Source organism: Tursiops truncatus, chromosome 16 (assembly GCF_011762595.2).
Source record: "Tursiops truncatus isolate mTurTru1 chromosome 16, mTurTru1.mat.Y, whole genome shotgun sequence".
NCBI classification, from domain to species: Eukaryota; Metazoa; Chordata; class Mammalia; order Artiodactyla; family Delphinidae; genus Tursiops; species Tursiops truncatus.
In genome coordinates, this window is record NC_047049.1 from 78,736,351 (window position 1) to 78,759,279 (window position 22,929).

The window sequence follows — 22,929 nt, forward strand, 5'->3', positions numbered from 1 at the left end:
TTCGTTGTCGCGCGTGCGGGATCTAGTTCCCTGACCGGGGATCAAACCCGGGCCCCCTGCGTTGGGAGTGTGGAGTCTTAGCCACTGGACCGCCAGGGAAGTCCTGTTTCTCTTCTTTCTTACCATGGTGATCTCCATGAGAGTGGGACAGCAACACAGCTTAACGCTCATGCGTGTCTCCCAGGAAAATGCTTTTATTGCGTTATGAAAACCTCAAATCTTTGTGCCCTTGAACAACGCAGAGGTTAGGGGTGCTGACCCTTTGTGCAGTTGAAAATCTGTGTAGAGTCAGCCCTCTATGAAGTTCCTCTGTATCAGCAGTTCTTCACCCATGGATTCAACCAACCGCAGGTTGTACAGTACTGTAGTATTTTAAAAATCTGCATATAAGTGGACCCACGTAGTTCAAACCTGTATTGTTCGAGAATCAACTGTATATATTTTAACCTTTAAAACAGGGGTTTAGGCAAAAACAGAGAGTTGTACTTTTTTAGGCAACAGTTTTTATTGAACAGCTATAGTGTGAAAACAATGACAATAAACATTTTATGTACATGGTTATTTCCCTTTGAAGACCACATTATACACAGGCGTATGGAGAGAGGAAAAATAGTTGTGACCAATTATTTTGGAATTAGGATGTGTGTTTAAAGGGAAGAAAAAGCATGAGTAATCCTGAAATGAGCATTTAGGGGAAACGTGACTACAGTTCATCCCTATAAGAAGCAGAGAGTTTAAAGCAGTTCATGAAATGAGGTAGTTTAAGAGTATCAAAGAAAATATCAAAGAATAACCGTATACAAAACCCTGAACTCTTATGGAAAATCAACGGAATTTTCCACTAAAATACATGTTAATTATTAAGAAATAGTTGATATCTTACTAAATCATATTCCAAGTGTTCTGCCCGAGTCAAGGATACATTTTGTTTCATAAAATAGACGTAAGATTGGATAAAACGAGCATTTAGATTTGCACATGTCACTGGTACCATCTGAAAATTTTTTAAATGACAAAAGAGAGCTACAAAAAAAAAAAATGCTGGGCTTCCCTGGTGGCGCAGTGGCTGAGAGTCCGCCTGCCGATGCAGGGGACGCGGGTTCGTGCCCTGGTCCGGGAAGATCCCGCATGCCGCGAAGTGGCTGGGCCTGTGAGCCATGGCCGCTGAGCCTGCGCGTCCGGAGCCTGTGCTCCGCAACGGGAGAGGCCACAACAGTGAGAGGCCCGCGTACCGCAAAAAATAAACAAACAAACAAAAAAAGATAATAGATAAGAAAATAGAAAAAATAAAATGAGAGGAATAAGTTAAAGCTTATCAATGAAACTATATGTGAAGAAATTAAAATTTCATATTAAAATTGGCTTACAAATCAAACAAAGTCCAGGTATACCCTATTTATCGAGATATTTCAAAACACTGGCTTCAAAGATATAGTCCTACATCTGTGATGAGCTCCCCTTTTCTGTGTAAATTGGCTCTAATATGTTTATGTAGCTTTGAAACAGAATTCCTAATAAGTAGAATGAAGGCATGGCTCCTTCCCCCAACTCCATTGCAAGACCTTAACAGTAAGAAATATGTCACTTTATTTCATTCATTCATTCATTCAACTAATATTTAATAAGCACCTACTATGTACCAAACACTGGTGTAGGAGCCTAGAACACCATAGTGAACACGATATTGAAAATGCTTATATCAGGATGTGCTACAATAGACAGGATGGTCAGGGAAGGGCTCTCTGAGAAGAAGATATTTAAATAGAAACCTGACAGAGGTTAGGGAGTAGACATTGATGCCGAAGGCAAAAGAATGATAAAGGCAAAGTTTCTGAGATGGGAACGTGTTTGGCGTGTGAGGAACAGAAGCCAGAGTGGCTGGGAGTGAACCCAGAGTGTCCGGGAGTGAGCCCTTCCTCACTCTGGAGTAAGCAAGGAAAAGTGAGGTGGCAGTGGGGTTGGTAAGGAAACCTGGTGCCATGTCCCATAGGGCCTGGATTTGGATTGTAGGGTGATGGGAAGCCATGGAGGGCTTAGAGTAGGGGAGAGCCTCGTCTGATAGATTCTTTTAAGTGATCATTCTACTTGGGGTGTAGAGAATTAACTGGGGTGGGAGTGGGCAGAGGACAAGCGAGATGGGGAAAAAAGAGACCAGATGGGCTGCTCTTGCAGGATCCAGGCAAGACACGAAAGGTGCTCTCACTAGGATGATGGTGAAGGAAGTGAGAAGTGGGCGGACTCAGGATGGATTCCAAAGACCGAGCTCACAGGGTCCGCCATAGATGTGATATTTGAGAGAAAAAGAGGATTTGAGAATGACTCCAGGAATTTTGGCTTAAGTAACTGGCAGAATGCAGTTGCCATTTCCTGAGATAGGAGAGACTTGGAGAGAAGCAGTTGGGTAAGAAAAACAAAGAATTATGTTTTTCACATGCTAATATTAAATTAGATATCAAAGTGAGATGTCAAAGAGGCTGTTGGATACTCATGTTGGAGCTCAGAGGAGAGCAGGTTCATGAATGCTCACTTTCTTGTTATTCTTTATATCTCTTTACCTGGCACAATATTATAGACAATCTTTTGTCCCTACTCAACTTCTTTCAAAATAATTTAAAAATAAAAACGAGTGAATGGTAAGCAAACATGGTGTTGTAATATCATAATCTTTAATTTGACGGTAGGATCACAAGTATTCGTCTTACGAGGTTTCATAAGTTACACATACGTTTCATTTGTTCTTTTTGGGTATGATATATATCATAAGAAAAATGAAAAAAAGGACTGGGAGGTAAAGATATATAATCTCAAGTTGAGAGAACTCTTAAACTTGAATCTAAGAGACTGCAGGGAACTTGGGCAGCAGTTAAACTTGGATGTGGGACCAACTGGTCCATCGCGGGACGTGGAGTCCACCTCATGCTGATGGGGACTGGTATCAGCATGCTCGCATGTAGATGGAACCAGGGGAGAAAGTATGATGCTGTAAAGGAGGGAGGGATGGAACCCACTGCACACTGTTGCAACTGGCCTTGGTGCTGAGCGGAGGCCATTCTCCTCCATCTCAGGAGGGAGGTGTGAGTGCATGGCACCCACGGGGCACGTGGAGCAGGTTGGCAGTTCCTCCTCAGCACCAGGATAGATCTGCACACATCCTAGGTGGTCCTCAGTTGGAGCTGCACATTAGAAGAACCTGGAAGCTTAAAAAAAACCTAATGCCTAGACCTCACCTCACATCAATCAAATCACAACCCCTAGGAACAAGGGCTTTGCATCAGTATCGTTTAGAAGCTTCCCAGGAAATTGGCATGTGGATCCAGCTTTGAGGAACAGAATTCTAGCTCCTGAAAATGCACTGAGTGAAGAAAACAAGAAAGGAAACTTCTGTAGCTGATGAGCCTTTCATATTTGAAGTAGCAAAGCATTCAATAACCTGGACACAGAAATGCTGTTTGAAAAAATGTCTCGGGCTCCAGCTAAGCTCTGCCCTGGGCTGCCTGTAAATTCTCTCTTCTCTGTCCAGCCTCTACCCCCAAATCTGCTCTCATAAAACTTCATTAGCATTCCCAGAGCACTTTCTTTTGGCAGAATATTTCACCACTTGGAAAGGAAGCACATCCTATTATACCCACAAGAGGAAAATAAAGCTCATGGAAAGAGGAGCAAATAAGGCTTCGTGGGCAGAATCTGATGGTCAGCGTCAGTACTTGCTTGATTTTCTGAGTTTTTCTCTGACTTTTGAGACCCACCCTTCCCTTTTCTCTGCAGTATCCCTTAGACTCCTGTAACATTTAGAACTGGGGCGAGAGAGCCTTGGGAATGTCCACAGTGATGGCTTGTGATTTTTTTTAATTTTTATTTTTAAATTTCTAAAAATAAATTTATTTATTTATTTTTGGTCACGTTGGGTCTTCTTTGCTGCGCAGGCTTTCTCTAGTTGCGGTGAGCCAAGGCTTCTTATTGCAGTGGCTTCTCTTGTTATGGAGTACAGGCTCTAGGCATGTGGGCTCAGTAGTTGTGGCTCACGGGCTCTATAGCGCAGGGGCTTAGTTGCTCCATGACATGTGGGATCTTCCCGGACCAGGGCTCAAACCCACATCCCCTGCATTGGCAGGAGGGTTCCTAACCATTGTGCCAGCAGGGAAGTCCCCTATTTTTTTAAATTTAAGCCCCAAACACGCTATGCAAGCATATCTAAGCTGGCATGGGGGCCCAAAATGTAGCTTCTTGGGTTGAGGCAGAGGGAGGACCTGGACCCCACCTCCCTCTCTCCAGGGGGCCCTAGAGAGCAAAGTGTGCAGATCTGAACAGTACAACCCCCTAATTTGTAGATGAAGAAGTGGGGCTGGGAGAGCTGATGCGTCTTGTCCAAGGACAGCCAACCAGTGAATGACCACAGTCAGCAGAGGCTCCTTCTACATCCCCAAACTGCCCTCCTCCTGCGTGGAGACACAGTGCACTGCTAGAATAAATCGGTTTAAAAGCTATGATGGGGGCTTCCCTGGTGGCACAGTGGTTAAGAATCCGCCTACCAATGCAGGGGACACGGGTTCAAGCCCTGGCCCGGGAAGATCCCACATGCCGGGGAGCAACTAAGCCCGTGCGCCATAACTACTGAGCCTGTGCTCTAGAGCCCACGAGCCACAACTACTGAGCCCGCGTGCCACAACTCCTGAAGCCCGCGCGCCTAGAGCCCATGCTCTGCAACAAGAGAAGCCACCACGATGAGAAGCCAGCGCACCACAATGAAGAGTAGCCCCCGCTCGCCGCAACTAGAGAAAGCCCGTGGCAGCAACGAAGACCCAACGCAGCCAAAAATAAATAAAAAATAAAATAACTCATTAAAATCTATTTAAAAAAATAGGTGTGGCATGGGCCCCACCCAATCAGAATGAGCTTCTTCTGAGGTTCTGAGCCCATGTGTGCCAACTGTGTGTCAGCCCAGATAAACATACCAATAGACACCTAGAAGTGTATGGTGAGGACATTCCATGCTCATCCCTGAGTGGGTCTAGCTGGGGAGGGAATGAGAGCTGAACAGGTAATACAGAAGGAAGTGGAGGACTTCCATGGAGTAAGGGATATACTCAGCTCCTTTCTGTAAGGTCAGGTCACGAAAAGGAGAAGGTGAACTCTGAGAAGGAACCACAAAGTGACACTGTTGAGTGACACACCCACTATACAGCCTTACAACCCCACTGCTAAACCAATAGAGTGGTCAACCAAAGGAACTGTGTTCCTTTTCTTGTGCAGGGGCTGAACGTCTCTATAACTTCACCTCTCTATGCCTCGCTTGTTCCTCAACACAGAACCTCATTCATTCATTTCATTCAACCAATATTTATCGGGCAGTTACCACGTGCCAGGAGGTGTTCTAGATACCGGAGATGCAGTGGTGACACAAAGACACAGCCCCTGCTGTTGTCATGGAGCTGATGGTCTAATTGTCTTACAACAGCTTTGAAGGGAGTACCAGGGGCGTCCCCTGCTGCAGGCGCTACAGGGGGCCTTCACCCTGTAGTCAGGACCACCTGACAGTCTCCTCTCCTTGTTCCTAATGAACTCAAATTCCCCAACTCAAGAACAGGCTAGGTACACCTGCCCCTCCTAATCGGTCAGTCTCCTCTTCAGCCCAGATTCCTTTTCCATGGAGAATGTGCTGCTCTCACGTTTCTGAGGGATCCAGTTGCCTTTGGGCTTTAGTGGCCCAAGAACCTGCTCAGCAGCTCCCCTACCCTGAGGCTTCCATAGTGGCCACTTCACTTCATGAGACAAGGTAATCATGGACTCCTGGTCCCCCAGGGACCTCTTCACTCCCAGGCTCTTAGTGGCCCCTGGAAACCACATCACCAAGCTTAGCCAGGAGAGCCTGCAGACGTAGTCAATGAGATCTCCCCTGCCAACAGCTGACCTTCCCAGCGACCTCCCCTTGCCACCAATGGGATGTGTGTGATGAGAGCATCTTGAGGTGGTCTAGTCAGTCTTCTGCCAGGCTCTGGGGGCACAGTGGCTTCTGCCCCCCTTCAGCAGCCCCTCTGTCATACTGTGACTTGAGCTATCGCTTGGTACCATCTGGAACTCACAGGCAGAAGGGCCATAGTCACCCCCTCCCTCATCCTCACAGCATCTACAGACAGGTATTTCTAGACAGATCACAGCTGATGTGATATGGGACTGTGTTCCAACAGAGACACCCCAACCCTCGTTGATCTCCTTTTTATCAGGTAGAAATGAGAGTAACCTTGCACAAGAGAATAAGCATCTGAGCTTAGCTACCAGCTATTTAGGTGAGGACTGGAAAACGCCTGCTGCTCTGCACTTCAAGACCTTGGGATCCCTGGTCCCCTAAAGAGATGAGTTCATGTGTAGTCCCTCCAGCTGGGGGAATGAGTAGCCTCTGGTCCCAGCTGGCTTGTGTCCAGGCAACGAAGAGCTAGCTCACATAGCCATTCACAGTTCCGCTGGACTCCATTGAGGGACAAGCAATAAACAAAATAGAAAAAAAGGCATATAGTGGGCTAGAAGGTGATAAGCACTGTGGAGGAAAGTACATCTTGGGAGAACATTTAGGTTGTGCCTGAATCTCGGGGGACAGTGTGGAGCTGGATTCCGTTTCATCACTCCCCTGAAATTGTTCCTGCCATGGTAACCAACAATCTCTTCTGATGAAGATCACCAGAGTGATGACCTTCACTCTGTAGCCCTTTCATATTTGCTCTCTTGACGGCATTCAGCTCTGTGGAATACTCCATTCTTTATATTCCCATAGCTGTCTCAGATTCATGGCTTTTTCCTCACTCTTTCTGTCCCTAGAGTACACTTTCTATTCTTATTTGTCATCACCATCCAATTAGACTCCCAAACCAGAAACCTGGCAGTCATGCTGGACAGGCCAGATGCAGGGCTAGGCTCTGGGTACATACTTGTCAGTAGAGACCTGGTCCCTTGCATCACAGAGCTAACAAAGTGTCAAGTTGGTGATGAGCATGATGGGACCTTCAGTAGCTCCTCCAGTAGGAGGAGCTATAAAAATGAATGTTTTCATGAACATTGACATTATTTTCTATGATGCTGCATTTTACACTGCAATTTACTCAATTACCACTTATTGAGGGACTTTACACATGTCACTCATACATATATATATTCAAAATATACATCTTAGGATTTTTTTTGGTTATACATTTCGTAATAGTGGTTGTCCGTGGGGAAGTTTGGGGGTCAGAATTACATCATGGGCTGTGTTCAGTACTACACACTGACACGTGTGCATACACATGTATTTATACAAAACCATGTTGAAGACTACAAATTTGGGGAAAATTCAGAAGTATCTGGGAAGTCATCACACAGTTACTATGTCCTTATTTACAACTGATCACGTTTCTAACTCTAAAACTGCCTCTGTTTTATGATCCAAAGCCTTATCAAGCAATCATGAAATAAAGAGCATTCTAACTGTGAGGCTGGTGGAAATGATCTAGCAGTTTTTTAAAAAGTTAATTTGGGGCTTCTCTGGTGGCGCAGTGGTTGAGAGTCCGCCTGCCGGTGCGGGGGACGCGGGTTCGTGCCCCGGTCCGGGAAGATCCCACATGCCACGAAGCGGCTGGGCCCGTGAGCCATGGCCGCTGAGCCTGCGCGTCTGGAGCCTGTGCTCTGCAACGGGAGAGGCCACAACAGTGAGAGGTCCGCGTACCGCAAAAAAAAAAGACCCAAAACCAAAACAACAACAACAAAAAAACAGCTTCCCTAATTTTTGTCCCTGTTTCCAACCAGAGAAATCTAACCAATCAGAAGAAGCCAGATATGCTCCCCTAACCAATCACATCGGATGGTCTAGTTACCCCGCCTCCAGCTTCTCCAGGCCAAGAGCCTCCAGTCACACCTGGAACCTTCCTTTGTTCCTCTGTGAAGCTTTCCCTCTCCTCTGTCGGCCCTTCAGCGTCTCCCAGTGATGGTGTCTGACTCCTTTGCTCCAGCAAGCTCTGAATGACAAACAGCCTTCACTTTTCCATCCGGTGGGTGTCCATTCATCGCCACCCTGCTGTTCAGACCCACCAGCTTCAATCTGCGGCCTCAAGCGCTCAGCTCCAGATTTTGTCTTCTTAGCTCTTCCCTTGGCATGGTCTTGAGAGTGAACAATAAATAGCTTAATTTGTTTAAAAGGACTGAGTTAGGGCAAGACGATTGGTTTTGCATAACTCTTTAGAAATAGGAGAAGACAAGATAGCATTCTCATCTTTGAAAAAAAGTTTTTCTTGTGAGGCATAGCAGCAAGGTATGGGTAGTATAGGTATAGATGTAGATAGTATAGGTATAGACGTAGATTTTTGTCCTCTATTTGGTATAAAGGATGAGGTGAAGGGGAAAGAATTTTATCCCCTGTTAAGCAATAAGTGAATAAGAAAGTGGAAAGAAAAGGAAAACCAGTCACTGACCACTCTAACCACAGGAATAATATTTCTCCTTGAAAATTAGCCACACGTCAGCTGACATGCATGTGCATTTATAAACTACACACACACACACACAGATTCTAGTTTAACGTCTAGCAATACATCTTTTACTTCTCTTCTCCCTTACCCATAGGCAATCTTATGATCCTTTATAATTGCCTCTAAAATTATTATATGCACGGAAGTGTAACATTATCAATCACCTTATCAATGCTTGAAATATTCTAGATGTTAGAGCGCAGCAAAGGAAACGAAGACAAACAAAATTGGTCTAAACAAACACTTTCTTCTTCTGCTCTTTATAAAGTAGTAGCTGTATTCACACAGCGCTTACACTAAAATTCCAGAGGGAGCCAGGAGGAAACGTACAAGTAGCTTATAATTTTGAGTTTCTACATGAGACAACCATATGGTCTTTCTTACCTAACTCCCCCTATGCTCTGCTCCCACCCAAGCCCACCCCCTCCCAACGATCTTTCACTCATTTCCATCTCTGTTTTTTTGTTTTTTTGTTTTTTTTAGTACGCGGGCCTGTCACTGTTGTGGCCTCTCCCGTTGCGGAGCACAGGCTCCGGACGCGCAGGCTCAGCGGCCATGGCTCACGGGCCCAGCCGCAACGCGGCATGTGGGATCTTCCCGGACCGGGGCACGAACCCCCATCTCTGTTATGTACCTCTTAAACAGTATTCCTTTAAAAAATATTTGTCTTGAAACCTAGAAAATTAAGAATTCAGTAGTTACAGACAAGAGCAAGGAAGTGTCCATATCCCTCTGAGGTGAACAAACAGGTCCCGTGTTTAATTTAGAAGCTCCCTGACACAGGATTGGACCCAATAACGGTTATCAGAAGTCCCTCCACAAACACCTCTTCATTTGTCCCCATACCGGGTTGCTCTTCTTTCCCTCGTGTGACCCTGTCAGCTCCAGAAGCAGCTTTGAACGCTCAGGAAGCCACGTGTAATCTCAGGTACTGCATCATTTCCCTTTATGATCACCCCCTTGCATTGCGGTGTGTCAGTCATTCTGTGAGGTGGGGAGCTTTCACACAGAGTATTCCTGGGGGTAGGGGGGTGCATGTATCCTGGAAACTTGTTTTCTACCTCTTTCTTTAAAAACACGACCTTGCTTTCTTTGAAATGCTGATCAAAACGCTCTTCCACGAAGACGTCCCAAACGAATACCCAATGAGCCCTCATTAAAGGGATCCCTCCAGCCTCCCAGCTGCACTGACTGAAATATGCAACTCTCCACTCCTACAATTTCTTCCCTCGCCTCTTTTCTCAGCTCCCATGTGACTTTACCAACTCCGCTTCTCAAGGAGCACGGATGTTTCCATCCCTGTGGAAAAGAGAGAGGAAGGCGTTTCCACAATCCATCTCTCAACCAAAACACTTAATTATGTCCTTCATCGACAGGTACTGTGTGCAGCGGGAAGCAAGCTGGGAGCTGCTAAGTGTGCCCGTTTCGGCAAGTTTCTCTCATTAGTGTGGGAAAGATGGTACTTCTCATCTGCTAAACAGAGCCAGAGAGACTCAGCAGCCCAGGAACGAAAAGCTTGCGAGTGTTTTGTTTTGTTTTTTTAAAGTTAGATTGATATGTCTACTTGTTTTTTTTTGGCTCTGTTGGGTCTTCGTTGCTGTGCACAGGATTTTCTCTAGCTGCGGCGAGCGGGGGCCACTCTTTGTTGCGGTGCACGGGCTCTAGGCACACAGGCTTCTGTAGTTGTGGTGCACGGGCTTAGTTGCTCCGCGGCACGTGGGATCTTCCCGGACCAGGGCTCGAACCCGCGTCCCCTGCATTGGCAGGCGGATTCTTAACCACTGCGCCACTAGGAAAGCCCCAGTGAGTGTTTTTTATAAACCTTCCACTGGGTCTTCAACGCTTAACTCAGTGTAACAGGAACAGAAATGCTGGTTGTTGGTGGCTTCTCCCCCATCCCCAACCAGTCTTTCAAAGGAGAACCCATGGTTTCCCCATTCCCCAACTAGGGTGGGTGAACAGTTTTCCCTGAATAGTGTTAGATGTGGAGATACAGATCTGGAGAAAATGAGGAAGGCTGAATGGTCTGTAAGAGGAAGGTCATCAAGACAGATTCCTGGACCAAATAATAATAACAACAACAACAACAACTTGAAAGGTGTGGAGGGCTGAGAGAGCTTGGCCAAAGTAGAAGGGCAGTGAGAAGACAGTGACGTGACTTGGGAATGTCTGGAGGCAGCAGGCAGCAGGACTTGGGGACAGTCCTGGGGACAAGTGATGCTTTGGGAAAGAGAGATGTCCAAAACAGGTTTTTCGTAAGTCTTTCCATGTGCTGTAGGATGTAAACGCCCACCTCTCCCTCACACTCTCTACACTTCCCCAGTAAACTTTCAGAAAAGACCTGCATTGCTTTGCAGCGCTTTTGTGGTGCTGGGTTTTGCGTCTGCTGGGTGCTGTGCTGTTCAAGGTCGGAGCAAAGGGGCCTGTTTCATCGTTTTGTTTGTCTGGTGGACTGCCAACTGGGAATGGAGGCCAACGTACCCAACCATACCTTGGTTGAAATCCCAGCCTAGAACTGGGTCATCAGAGTGATTTCACCACAACTGCCAAGGTACTGGACCGGTGCTGTGAGGGGCTCAGGGTGTAACAAGCACCATCTGTGATGAACAGAAGTGAAGGAAATGACTCTTGAGTTCAGAATTACGGTTTTGGGGAGAAAGCACTGGGAGTCTGTATCTATCCCATGGAAACCCAACCTTTGCATGGATCTCCCCCTCTCTGATAGGGAAAGCCTGAGAAAGTTTCTCACAAGTTCGCAGGCTGGGAATGAGTGTTTGGCTCGAATTCTGGGGAGACACAGTTCTGTAGGAAGGGGAGAGATGTCCCTACGGGACAATTGCTGCGCTGCCCTGGTGTCATAGGCTCACGCGGGTGTAGAACCTATGTGGCTCCATTGCGTCACTGTAGGAGGAATTTGTAGCCGGGAGTTACTTTAAAAACTTAAACTTCTCCAGAAGCCATATGAATTCTAGAAACTAGCAAAACTAATTTAGAAGGATGTGGCAATGCCTGTGCTCAGAAAACAAGACCAAATAACGCCAGGACCAAAATTGGCATTGGAGACGTGGGAGGGGGCGGGAAGCGCCGTATACATGACTCAGTCTGCTGCAAGTAGGGACCCAGTAAGTGGTCATAAATGTGTTTCCTAACCCTCATCAGGGCCTCCCCCCACCTGTATCCTGCCCCCCAGTCATCTGGTTTGGATCATATAGGATGCCTCTGATTTGCTTTCAGGTGATGGAAGTGGTTAGAAAACCTGAACACCACTTAGGACTTGAAGCAATCCATATATCCTTGCACTGGGCAGGGTTTTGATGATGAGAAACACCTGGTGGCAGTCTGTGCCCATGAGGAGAGAACTCTGTGAAAACCCCATCTTTCTCCTCTAACAGAAACATTAGACCCTGGGACCTGGGAGAGACACCCACAGTACCCTGTGGAAACTCCCACGGTGTTTTATTCCCAAGACAGCCATCCAGCGTTGGTATGTAAACTTGTATTAGTTCATGTTCGTTATATGTGAACATTGTTTGGATATCTTGGATAGGGATGGCATACTCCATCCCTTTTTAAATTATTATTTGTAAACATTTTTTTAATTTTATATTGGAGTATGGTTGATTAACAATGTTGTGTTAGTTTCAGGTGTATAGCAAAGTGATTTAGTTATACATATACATATATCTATTCTTTTTTCAGATTCTTTTCCCATATAGCTTTTTACAAAGTATTGGGTAGAGTTCCCTGTGCTATATAGTAGGTCCTTGTGGATTACCTTTTTTTTGTGTGGTACGGGGGCCTCTCACTGTTGTGGCCTCTCCCATTGCGGAGCACAGGCTCCGGACGCGCAGGCTCAGCGGCCATGGCTCACGGGCCCAGCCGCTCCACGGCATGTGAGATCTTCCCGGACCGGGGCACGAACCCATGTCCCCTGCATCGGCAGGCGGACTCTCAACCACTGCGCCACTAGGGAAGCCCTGGATTACCTATTTTATATAGAGTAGTCACACCATACTTTGTGTTATTGAAATTTAGGATTAAAAAAAATTCACCAGCTTTCCACTTACGTGGTGGAGTTTACGAGAACAAATGAATCGTTTTAAGAGATGGATTGTCTTACCAAGATTTCTTTGGAAAGGGGAATTTGGTTCCCCTCATTTGCTGATGTCAAAGCACATGAGCCTGCTGAAAGAGCCAGTCTGCGCTGGGTGGCGCCCCCCCCCCCCCCCCCCCCCCCCCCCCGCAACCTCAGCACCCTCACCAAGCGACTGGAAACTTCGGGGAAGAAAACTGCTTCTGCTTGGAAGAGAACGTTGGGGGACGGGGAGAGGCCTCAGGAGGATTCCCTGGAAGTCTTGTTGGGTGACGTGCAACAGAAACGCTCTCTTTCATCCTCGTGAAGTATCGTGGGTGAGGGTCCGTCCTCGGTGATCTTCTCAAGTCTGTTTTGTGGGGTTTTTCTAGGTGCTTCCCATGGAGACCCTTGTCTCCAGGCTGGACCAGCTCTAAGCTGCTTCCGTATGGGTTATGATGATTAAGACTATCAGATCCATATGTTCAAATGGAAACACTCAGTAAGCTTTCTGTCTGTCATGGGAGTTTTTATAGAGACAACACTGGGATTCAGACATGGCAGCAGCCCAAAGAAATCTGTTTATTTTTTGGCATTAGAAGTCTTGTCAAAATGAGGGTTGGATGTGAGTCTCATTGGCAGAGGTGAGACCTGGGGAGGAAACGTACCTCTCTCTGCATGGTGCTAATCCCCTCCGCGAACTCTTTCATGCGCCCGGTGGGGAGAGGGGAGCAGGCAGTCAAGGTCACAGGGACCGAGGTGGGATGCTTCATGCAGCAAGGGGGAAGACTCTCCGTTGGGTGCGGCCCCCCACGGTGAGTGTGGCCTTGCCTGGACACTGGGTTTGCCGCTGGTGGCCTCAGAGGACCAGCCCTTGGCTGGAGAGTCAGCACCCACCCCACGAACAGCCCTGCAGCAGTGCAGCCTGTAGATGGCTCTCAGGGTCTCTACCTATGTGGACCTAAGCAAGGGGCCTGAAGGGGGAGATGCGTTTAGAGACCTCAATTCCTGCCTCGTGGGACTTTGAGAAGAGGGCTGTCCAGGTGTGTGAGTTAGGCAGAAGGTAGTCAAATGTCAATGAATAATTTATGCACAGGCGGGGATCCCGAAAAACCCAGGATCACTCAGACTGAGGAAATACTACTTGACCGTTTAAATAAATAATACAACCTCTTCTGCTTCTATAAGGAGGGGGCTGTGGATCTGTCATTAGAGGACATTCACTTGGCATTTTTGTGGTTGCTGTTGTTATTGGGTTTTGTGGTTATTGTTGTTGTCTGTCTGTTGTGATGCTTTTTAGCAGCGATGACAGATTCTCAAGTGAAAGGTCCTCAGTCTCTTACGAAGGATGACTTGCCTATTGGACACTTGCTAAGCTTAAGCATGTGACGAGGGACAGAGGCATAGTTTGTAACTGAGGCGTAAAGAGAAGAGAATGGCCAGATGAGGATAAAATCTGTTACCTAGGCCCTCATAATAATTTGTACTGTTTTACTCATTAACTTAAGTCAGTTTCTACTCGTGCCAAGCTGGTAGAGCCGTAGATATGAACAATGCAGCATCTTTGCCTTTGATGGGGGACAACCTGAACACACATAATTTCAATGGAATATTAAAAGTGCGAGGACAAAGTTGCATTTGAGAATAGGTGTGCAAAAAAAAAATTCTTTGCCTTGAGATCTGAGAGAGTTTCACAGAGAAAGTGACAGTTGAACTGCATATTGAAGGGTAGGTGGGGATTTCCTTAAGGAGAATTAAAAAAAAAAAAAGAGGAACGCTGGATTACGTACCAACCCTCTCGATAATCCATCTTCCCCCTTGAAGCAGATAATTAAGACTTGGCTTTGAGACTGAAAAGCTAGTATGAGTCAATACATGTGCTTCTGACAGATGCTTTGGGGAAGATGCCAGAAACGCTGACAAGGTTCTCACTCAACAATTGTACTGATCGTGTCTTTTTTTAACACTTTCTTTTTTTAACTGAGGTACAGTTGATTTATAATGTTAGTTTCGGGTGTACAGCAAAGTGATTCAGTTAAACATATCTATACATTCTTTTTCATGGTTTCTTACAGGATATTGAGTATAGTTCCCTGTGCTCTACAGTAGGTCCCTGCTGTTTATTTTATATACAGTAGTTTGTATCTGCTAATCCCAAACTCCTAATTTATCCCTCCCCCATCCCCTTTCCCTCTTTTTTTTTTTTTTTTTTTTTTGCGGTACGGGGGCCTCTCACTGTTGCGGCCTCTCCCGTTGCGGAGCACAGGCTCCGGACGTGCAGGCTCAGCGGCCATGGCTCACGGGCCCAGCCGCTCCGCGGCATGTGGGATCCTCCCGGACCGGGGCACGAACCCGTGTCGCCTGCATCGGCAGGCGGACTCTCAACCACTGCGCCACCAGGGAAGCCCCCCTTTCCCTTTTGGTAACCATAAGTTTGGTTTCTGCACAAACCGTAAGTACATGCCTGTTTCTAAAACATGAACACTTTCTCATGTAAGCTGTACCCCTGCAGAGGTAGGGATGTCGGGAAGGGGGCCTTTCACTATCTTGATATCACTGTTACAAGGCAAATCAGCCCGTTCTGATATTCTTTTGCCTTATTTACCTAAGAAAGAAGAAAACAGCAATTTTGCATGAAAACTTCCCCTAAACAACCCATCTTACTGTGGAATTTATTATATGCTCCTTACTCCCACAAAGAACCAAATATATTATGTAATTCAGAGGAAGGCCTAGTATTCTTAATGTTCTAAAACTCAGTGGACTAATAAATCTGTCTTGATCCCAGTCACAGGGCAATCACATCCCACGTCGCTCCCGTGACCACGCAGAGCTTTGAGTGAACTCAGGGTTGCTCCCCGAAAATGGGCTGACTCTCAGATTTGCCAAACTGCGGTCCCTTTTGTCTAAGACCTGGAGCCCATTTACCAACCACTGCTCTAATTCGCTGAGAGAATTACTCTGGCTGTTGTGGTTTTATGATGTCACTGCAGATAATGGGAAGTATTATGAACCAGAGTATGGGGTTGGTGTCCAACATCACAGGTTCTGAAGAGCCCATGTACCTGTGGTTGGTACAGGGAAACACATGGAGAGCGAGAACAGTTGTGGAGCCCTGAACCAGCTTTCCCCATTCCTGGGAAGTCATCCAGCCTTAGAAGACGCAGGAATGGCCCCCATGATGGGATCTGTCCATCTCCTAACCCATCTCGTGATCACTCTATGCAGCGCAAAATCTCACTCTTAGACCTTCAGCCTCTACCCTTATATGAAAGGCACCAACCCTGGCAAAGCTACATACGGCCAGTCTTGCCCTTTGGGATGATTAAAGAACCTGGAAAAGGGGAGAAAAAGGGCAGGAGAGAACACATTAGAGAGAGAAGCATTTTCAAAGCTGAGGAAGTGAAGGTACCTTTTCTTTGATGCTACGTGTGACAGGAAGACTTGAAAGGAAGAAGGAAAAAAAGGTCAAGGAGGGACTCAGGATTGAGCTGCGGAAACGTGCAGGTGATTTCAGATGCTGCCATGGGCGTCACCCCACCTCTGGGAGCAGTCACCGCGATGGTGGCCCTAAAGAGTGATGTACAGAAGACAGATGTGGCAGGAAGGGCAGCAGAAGTCTGAGGAAAACCCGGGAGGTGTTTTATTTCGGATTTCAATGATTCCGTCTGAGGCTCTTCTAACTTATTGGCCCTGGGGCCAGGGTGGGCGTGGGGCGTTGAAATTTGCATGGCTGAAATAAATTCTCCCAAATCCTACAGTTATGTGGAAAGAGCCCCGGGCGCATTTCCCTAAAGCAGCCCTGAGTGTTTTGTAAGGAGTGTCTCTGACATTCCTGGAGACACAGAGGAGCTATCTGGGCGAGCATGGCTCTTTTCCTTTCTTCACTGTGCATATTGTGACCAGTGGCATTGATGGAGGGTGGAGATGGGGCATCGGGGATCCTGACTCACCTGCCATTCATCCCACAACTGGTCACAGTGTTTCCTCCACACCAACCACGGGCCTCGCCGTGCTCTGTCTTCTTGGGACGATGCACCAGCTTGGAAGGAAGTCAGAGCAGACGTGCGCTCTCCAAAGGCAGCAGCAGCCTTTGGAGCCAGTCCAGGTGCTGCTGGGGGGGTGCTGGAGGGCATGAAAGCTGCCCAGCAGAGACCTCACTCCCACCCCTTCACTGGACACCCTGCAAGCATGGCCCTCCCAGGCCACTTCTTCTGTGGGGTGAAAACACAGCTTTCGGTGTCCTTGTTGGGAGAGCTGCCTAGCAGGGACTCAGAGATGGTTTTCATCTTCTCGGCAGACAAATCCTTGCCCAAACCAGGAGCTTGGATGACCTGCAGAAGGACAGGGACGGTAGCGCCTGTCTTTGGCCTCTCTGTAGGGACTGTGGCTCCTCAGCTAGGATGGTGGGTCCCTGTGCCTGACCCACCCTTTCAGTAGGAATGAGCACCTCTGAATGTCTGTGCAGCCGCTACCAACCCCCGACAGGGGCAGGTGGCCTCAGGTGCCCGGGGAAGGCGACACCAGAGAGGGGGAGGACGGAAGGTCTGCTGACTGCCCCCTGTTCCTGCCAAGCATCTTATACTGACCATGTCCTTCCTCCGTGGCCCCCTCCCTTCCTTCCTTCTGCAAATATTCACTGAGCACCTCCCATGTGTGAGGCCCAGGCCCATATAGAGCAACCAGGGCCACGGTAATACCCGGTTCTGAGGAACTTGGGCTCACAGAGGCTAACACTTTTGCTGGTGTTGCCTAGTCCTGCAGATGGAAGGGTTGAAATGTGGACCAAAGACTGACTAACTTCAAAGTCCTTTTCACTCTCTCAGGCTACGTCTTGCTCTGAGAACACATCTACTATAGCTCTTCTCTTCACAGAGGAATGAAATGGACCAAGCCCGGACACATCTTATTCTGTGCCATGTCTGCTGGATGGGGTCTACACTCACCTGGCGGTCACGATGTCTCAGTCCCCTGGACGATGCAACCTGGACAAGCCTGCAGATACCTGCATGTACCATTACCCATCTATTGCTCTCTGCCACACATGAGAAAAGAGCCATAATTGAGTGAGAAAATGCTTTAAGATTTTCCTAGTACCAACATCAAGAAGAAAAATTGCAGAAGCCCAGACAGTGGGGCTCACAAACCAAGACCTGACGATATTGGGGAGTAAACTGAAAATAATTCTTGCCCTGGTCTCTGAGAAAGTGGACTGCATGCCCTCACCGCACCCAGTCCGGTGATTTCCGCCCTGTCCTGTGAGAGGGCACACGGTGGTGGAGAGGCGGGCTGTGGTTCAGAGCACAGGATCTGGGATCAGACAGCCTGTATTCAAAACTCAGAACCTGGGCTTCCCTGGTGGCACAGTGGTTGAGAGTCCGCCTGCCGATGCAGGGGACGCGGGTTCGAGCTCTGGTCTGGGAGGATCCCACATGCCGTGGAGCAACTAGTCCCGTGAGCCACAACTACTGAGCCTGCGCGTCTGGAGCCTGTGCTCTGCAACGAGAGGCCGCGACAGTGAGAGGCCCGCGCACCGCGATGAAGAGTGGCCCCCGCTCACCACAACTGGAGAAAGCCCTCGCACAGAAACAAAGACCCAACACAGCCAAAAATAAATAAATAAATTTAAAATATATATATATTAAAAAAAAACCCAAAAAAACTCAGGATCTGCCCCCGTGTGACCTTGAGGCCAAAGCCTCGGAGCCTCAGGTTCCTCCTGTGAAATGAGGCCAGTAACAGTCCCCAGCTTGTGGGCCTGTTAACTGCATTGGTTAATGCACTGAAAGCAGCGTCAGGCAGAGTGTAAGCTCTCAGCAAGTGCTGCTAATACTGCTACTACCAACACGGGCTTTCGTTCTAACTGACCCTATCTTTCACACAGGGATTTGAATAAGAGGCCACTGACACTGTTCCCAAACCAGGCTTGGGTCCGCTTGCCCAAGAAGTAAAGCCAATCTACTGACACCTGGTGGTGGTGAAGGGAAGCGCAGCGTCTATTGCAGGCGCCAAGCAAGGAGCTGAGGTAGCCTAGTGCTTAAAAGGCCTGAACCCCCCCGAGGCTTTCAGGGGAAGGTTTATAAAGACAGGGGGAGGGAGAGGGCTTATGGGGTGTGTGATCAGCTCGTGGACATTCTTCTGATTGGTTGATGGTGAGGTAATCGGAGGTCAGCCTCATCATCCTTCTAGTTCCAACCGGTCTGGGCTGTACGTGCTTGTGAGCAGCACACAGTTAACTTCTTCCACCTGGTGAGGGTTTCAGTATCTGCCAAAGTGCTCAAAGGACGTGGCTCAGAATATTATCTGTATCCCTTGAGGAGGAACGAAAGGTCCTTGATTTTGTTTAATGGCTGAACTATTATTATTTTGTATTCCTTGACTGTTTTCCTTTCTTTCTGCATTTTCTCACTTCTCTGATTAAATTTACCTTTGGAACTAGGGGAAGGACCCAGAGGCTAAAGTTTCTCTACAGACAAGAGGCAGGCAGAGGACATGGGGGGGGGGGGGTTGTTCTGGGAAGAGCCCATAAGGTCCTGTCTAGTTACAACACCACCAATACCAGCAAGTCTTAGAAGACAACCCAGTGTGTCTAAGACATTCTATTCTACAAAGTGACACTCACCTTTTCCAAAGGGCTTAGGCTAAATTACCAAAGTCACTGCTGCTTTGTAAAGAAAAGTTTTTAATGAATATTATAATACTTTCATATTTTATATCTGATAATATTTCCATACTTTTTAGGACCCTCTAAACTGTTGACTGGGCTCTCTCAGCCCCTGGTATCCCACTAAGTCCACAGAAGAAGAAACAGCTATGTTGGAGGTGAGTGCTGGAGGAGAGGGGAAGCTGGCTGAGAACAAAACAATGATGATGATGAATAATTAAATAAAACAACTCTCACTGTCTTCCATTCAGGCCTAATTTCAGTTTGTGATTCAGAAAGAGGCTGAGGGTATGAGAGGAAGCAGGTGAGGAAGTGGGCATTGCTCTAGCATCTCAGAACTCATGAGACAGGTCCCTTTATCTCTGTCACCTGTGTCCTTTTAGCTGTCCTGAATGGGCCTTCCCTGACCCAACTCTCTTAGGTCCAATTTCTCAAAACCCCAGTTTCCCCAGTTTTTGTTGTTTTTGACTGGATTTCAATAGATGCTTTTTGGCAAACTGGTCCCATTGCCTGATGTCTTTGCTCAATTACCTGATCTATTTCTTTAGAAAGTACCTTAAAGAGGGACCCCAACACAAGACATTTAAGGAAGGACTCAGGACACCCGGAAAATATGGATGTTGTGGGGTGTATCAGCCAGGGTCCTCCAGAGGAACAGAACCAATAAGGTACAGAGAGATCCAGATAAAATGAGATGGATTACAAGAATTGGCTCACATGATTATAAGGGCTGAGACGTCCCACCATCTACCGTCCGAAAGTGGGAGACCCAGAAAAGCTGTGGTGTAATTCAGTTTGAGTCTGAAGTCCTGAGAACAAGGGGGGGGGGGCAATGGTGTGAGTCCCAGTCTGAGCCCCAAGGCCCAAGAGCCAGGAGCCCTGATATCTGAGGACAGGAGAAAACAGTCATCTCAGCTCAAGAAGCAAGAGAGATACAGTAAGTCCCCTATATACGAATGAGTTCTGTTACAAGAGCGCTTTCGTAAGTCCAATTTGTTTGTAAGTCCAACAAAGTTAGCCTAGGTACCCAATGACACAATCAGCTATCCAGGACTGTACTGTAATAGGTTTATAATACTTTTCACACAAATAATACATTAAAAAACAAACACAAAAAAATAAAGAAAACGTTTTTAATCTTACAGTACAGTACCTTGAAAAGTGCAGTAGTCCAGGACAACAGCTGGCATACAGGGGCTGGCATCGAGTGAACAAGCAAGAAATAAAGATACTGTACTGCTGTACTCTCCACAGTACTGTAGTAAAGTACACAAAAGCACAACCACTTGTAGAGGCTGCACACACGTGACAATGTACACCAGACATGTGAACTAACTTACGTGATTGGACATGCGAACACACGTTCGCATCTTTGAAAGTGCAAAACTGGAAGGCTCGTATGTAGGGGACTTACTGTAATTCACCCTTCCTCTGCCTTCTTGTTCTACTGGGGCCTCAGTGGATTGGGGTGATGCTCCCTCACATTGGTGAGGGCGATCTTCTTTACTCAATCTACCCATTCAAACGCTAATCTCCTCTGGAAACCCCCTCGCAGTCATACCCAGCAATCAGGTTTCACCAGCTATCTGGGCATCCCAACCCAGTCCAGTTGACACATAAAATTAGCCCTCCCATAGGTGGTGTGAGCACGGCTTAAACCCTGCCAAAAGGCACACGATTGGGTTAGCCATCTGTGCAGTGGCAAACGGCTTGGGGCGGAGATCATTTTCAAACCTCTGCTAAGTAATGAAGGCGCAAGCCACTCCACAGTGCATGGAGCTGAAGGAATCACACTGCAGCGAGGAGGGCTGAGCCTGTAACATAAGCCACCTCATGGCGTGGCGCCGTTGCTGGCCTTGCTGGCTGATAACCGTCCGTGCCAGGAGGCCTCCAGGACACGTGGCCAGGCTGCCTTTAAGGCAATATAGATTCTGCAGCATGTGACGTGTGGAGAGACACAAAACATGCTGCCGGACTCTGCAGAGCATTAGCGCAGCTCTGGCCAAGCACAGATTGAAACTTCACTGTCCGTATGTGATGTGCTCTCGTTCTGCCGGCCGCGCTGAAAATTACAGCACCAACCAAGGCACAAAAGGGCAGCCGCCGCCCTGCTTGTCATGTTTTATTCAGAAGCTTAGAACGTAAGCCTGTTATATTCTACTCTAGTTTGGATCAACTGGAAATTCAAAGATAAGGGTATGAATTCGAGTTTTGCATTCCCGTTTGCATTATGTTCCAATTACAACTTTTTTTTTTCAAGTGAAATATTCTTTAAAATACAAGAAGGAAGATTAAACACCAAATTTGACTCTTCTTTCATGTTAAATAGCAACGTAGGGTTTTCCGACTATTGTCCCTAATATTTGAAATAAATGACAATTTAAAAGAGGCCCACCCCTAACTCTTAAGGAAAACAAAGTGCGGAACCCTAAAGCCTGTCACCTATGGCTCTATCTGAATTTCTGTGTTGTGCTCCTGCACAGCCACTAGAGGGCGCACAAGCTAACGAACGTGCCTGGTCCCCAGAACTCTGGCACCTTTGAGGACGCTTGCAGCGGGATTTAGGACACGATATCCATGCTTCCATCTTGGTATCTGTTCTGCAAAAATACTGAATGAACTGGAAACAAAATCATAATACGGGAGAGCAGCGTTTCACTGTCCGAGTGTCCTTTGTTCCTGGAAACTCCAGGAACACCAAGAGCAGACAGGAGAGAGCATCTTGATCCTGGTTAAAGAGCTTTAGGACAAGGGCATCCAGGAATGCACAGACCGCAAGAAGCCCTCAGTCAGTTTCCAACTTGCCTTCCTTGGGTGGGGTCGGGGTGTGGGTTCTCTGACGAGGAATCCAGGCAAGCCCCCATGGAGAGAGGGGTGGTATAGAGAGGTGTGTGTGTGTGTGTGTGTGTGTGTGTGTGTGTGTGTGTGTGTGTGTGTGTGTAGGGCCATAGGCAGATTCTCTGTGCAAAATCTTTCCAAGGTATCCTACTAGATCAGGAGCTGGGAAACATCTGAATCCTAATAACCAGAAAGTGTTTTCCAGTGAGGGTAGCAGCAGGAAAGCCTTTTTTATTTTATTTTAACTCAGCTCATAGAAAATACTGTCCACACTCATGTGGTAAAATTGGTAAGTAATTTATTTCTCCCAGGAAGAAAATAGAATGTCCAAGTTACATTATCACTTTCTGATCTGTCTTCTAGTAAGGAGGATCCTTCCTTCCTTAGGCTCAGATTATACTGCTGACTACTTTAGAATTCCCCAAAAGGATTTTGAGGCTTGAGAAAGGAGCCCAGAAAATAAAGGTTAAGGGCAGCACACACATTGGAAGGCATTTCTTAATTTAATCATTATTTATTGAGTTTTTACTATATGCCAGTTGGAAACCATGCCCTGATAATTCAGTAGTGTAGGAAGTTTTTGGTGTGTGGTAACCACTCAACAAATGTTTAATAAATGAATAAATGAAAGAGTGAGTGAGTGAATGAATGTTATGATAGAAGAAAGTACAGGGTGCTGAAGAATCATGAAAGGAGGAGTGGAGAGAGGAGGTGTTGGGGGGATTTGGGGAGGAGGAGGCCTGAAGGATGGCTGGAAGGCAGGGGATTAGGGAAGATGAGGTGGCAGTAGGATGGAACATTGTAGGCAAAGGGAGGAGCATGTCCAAAGATGCTGAGTGAGATGTGAAAGAATAAATACATTG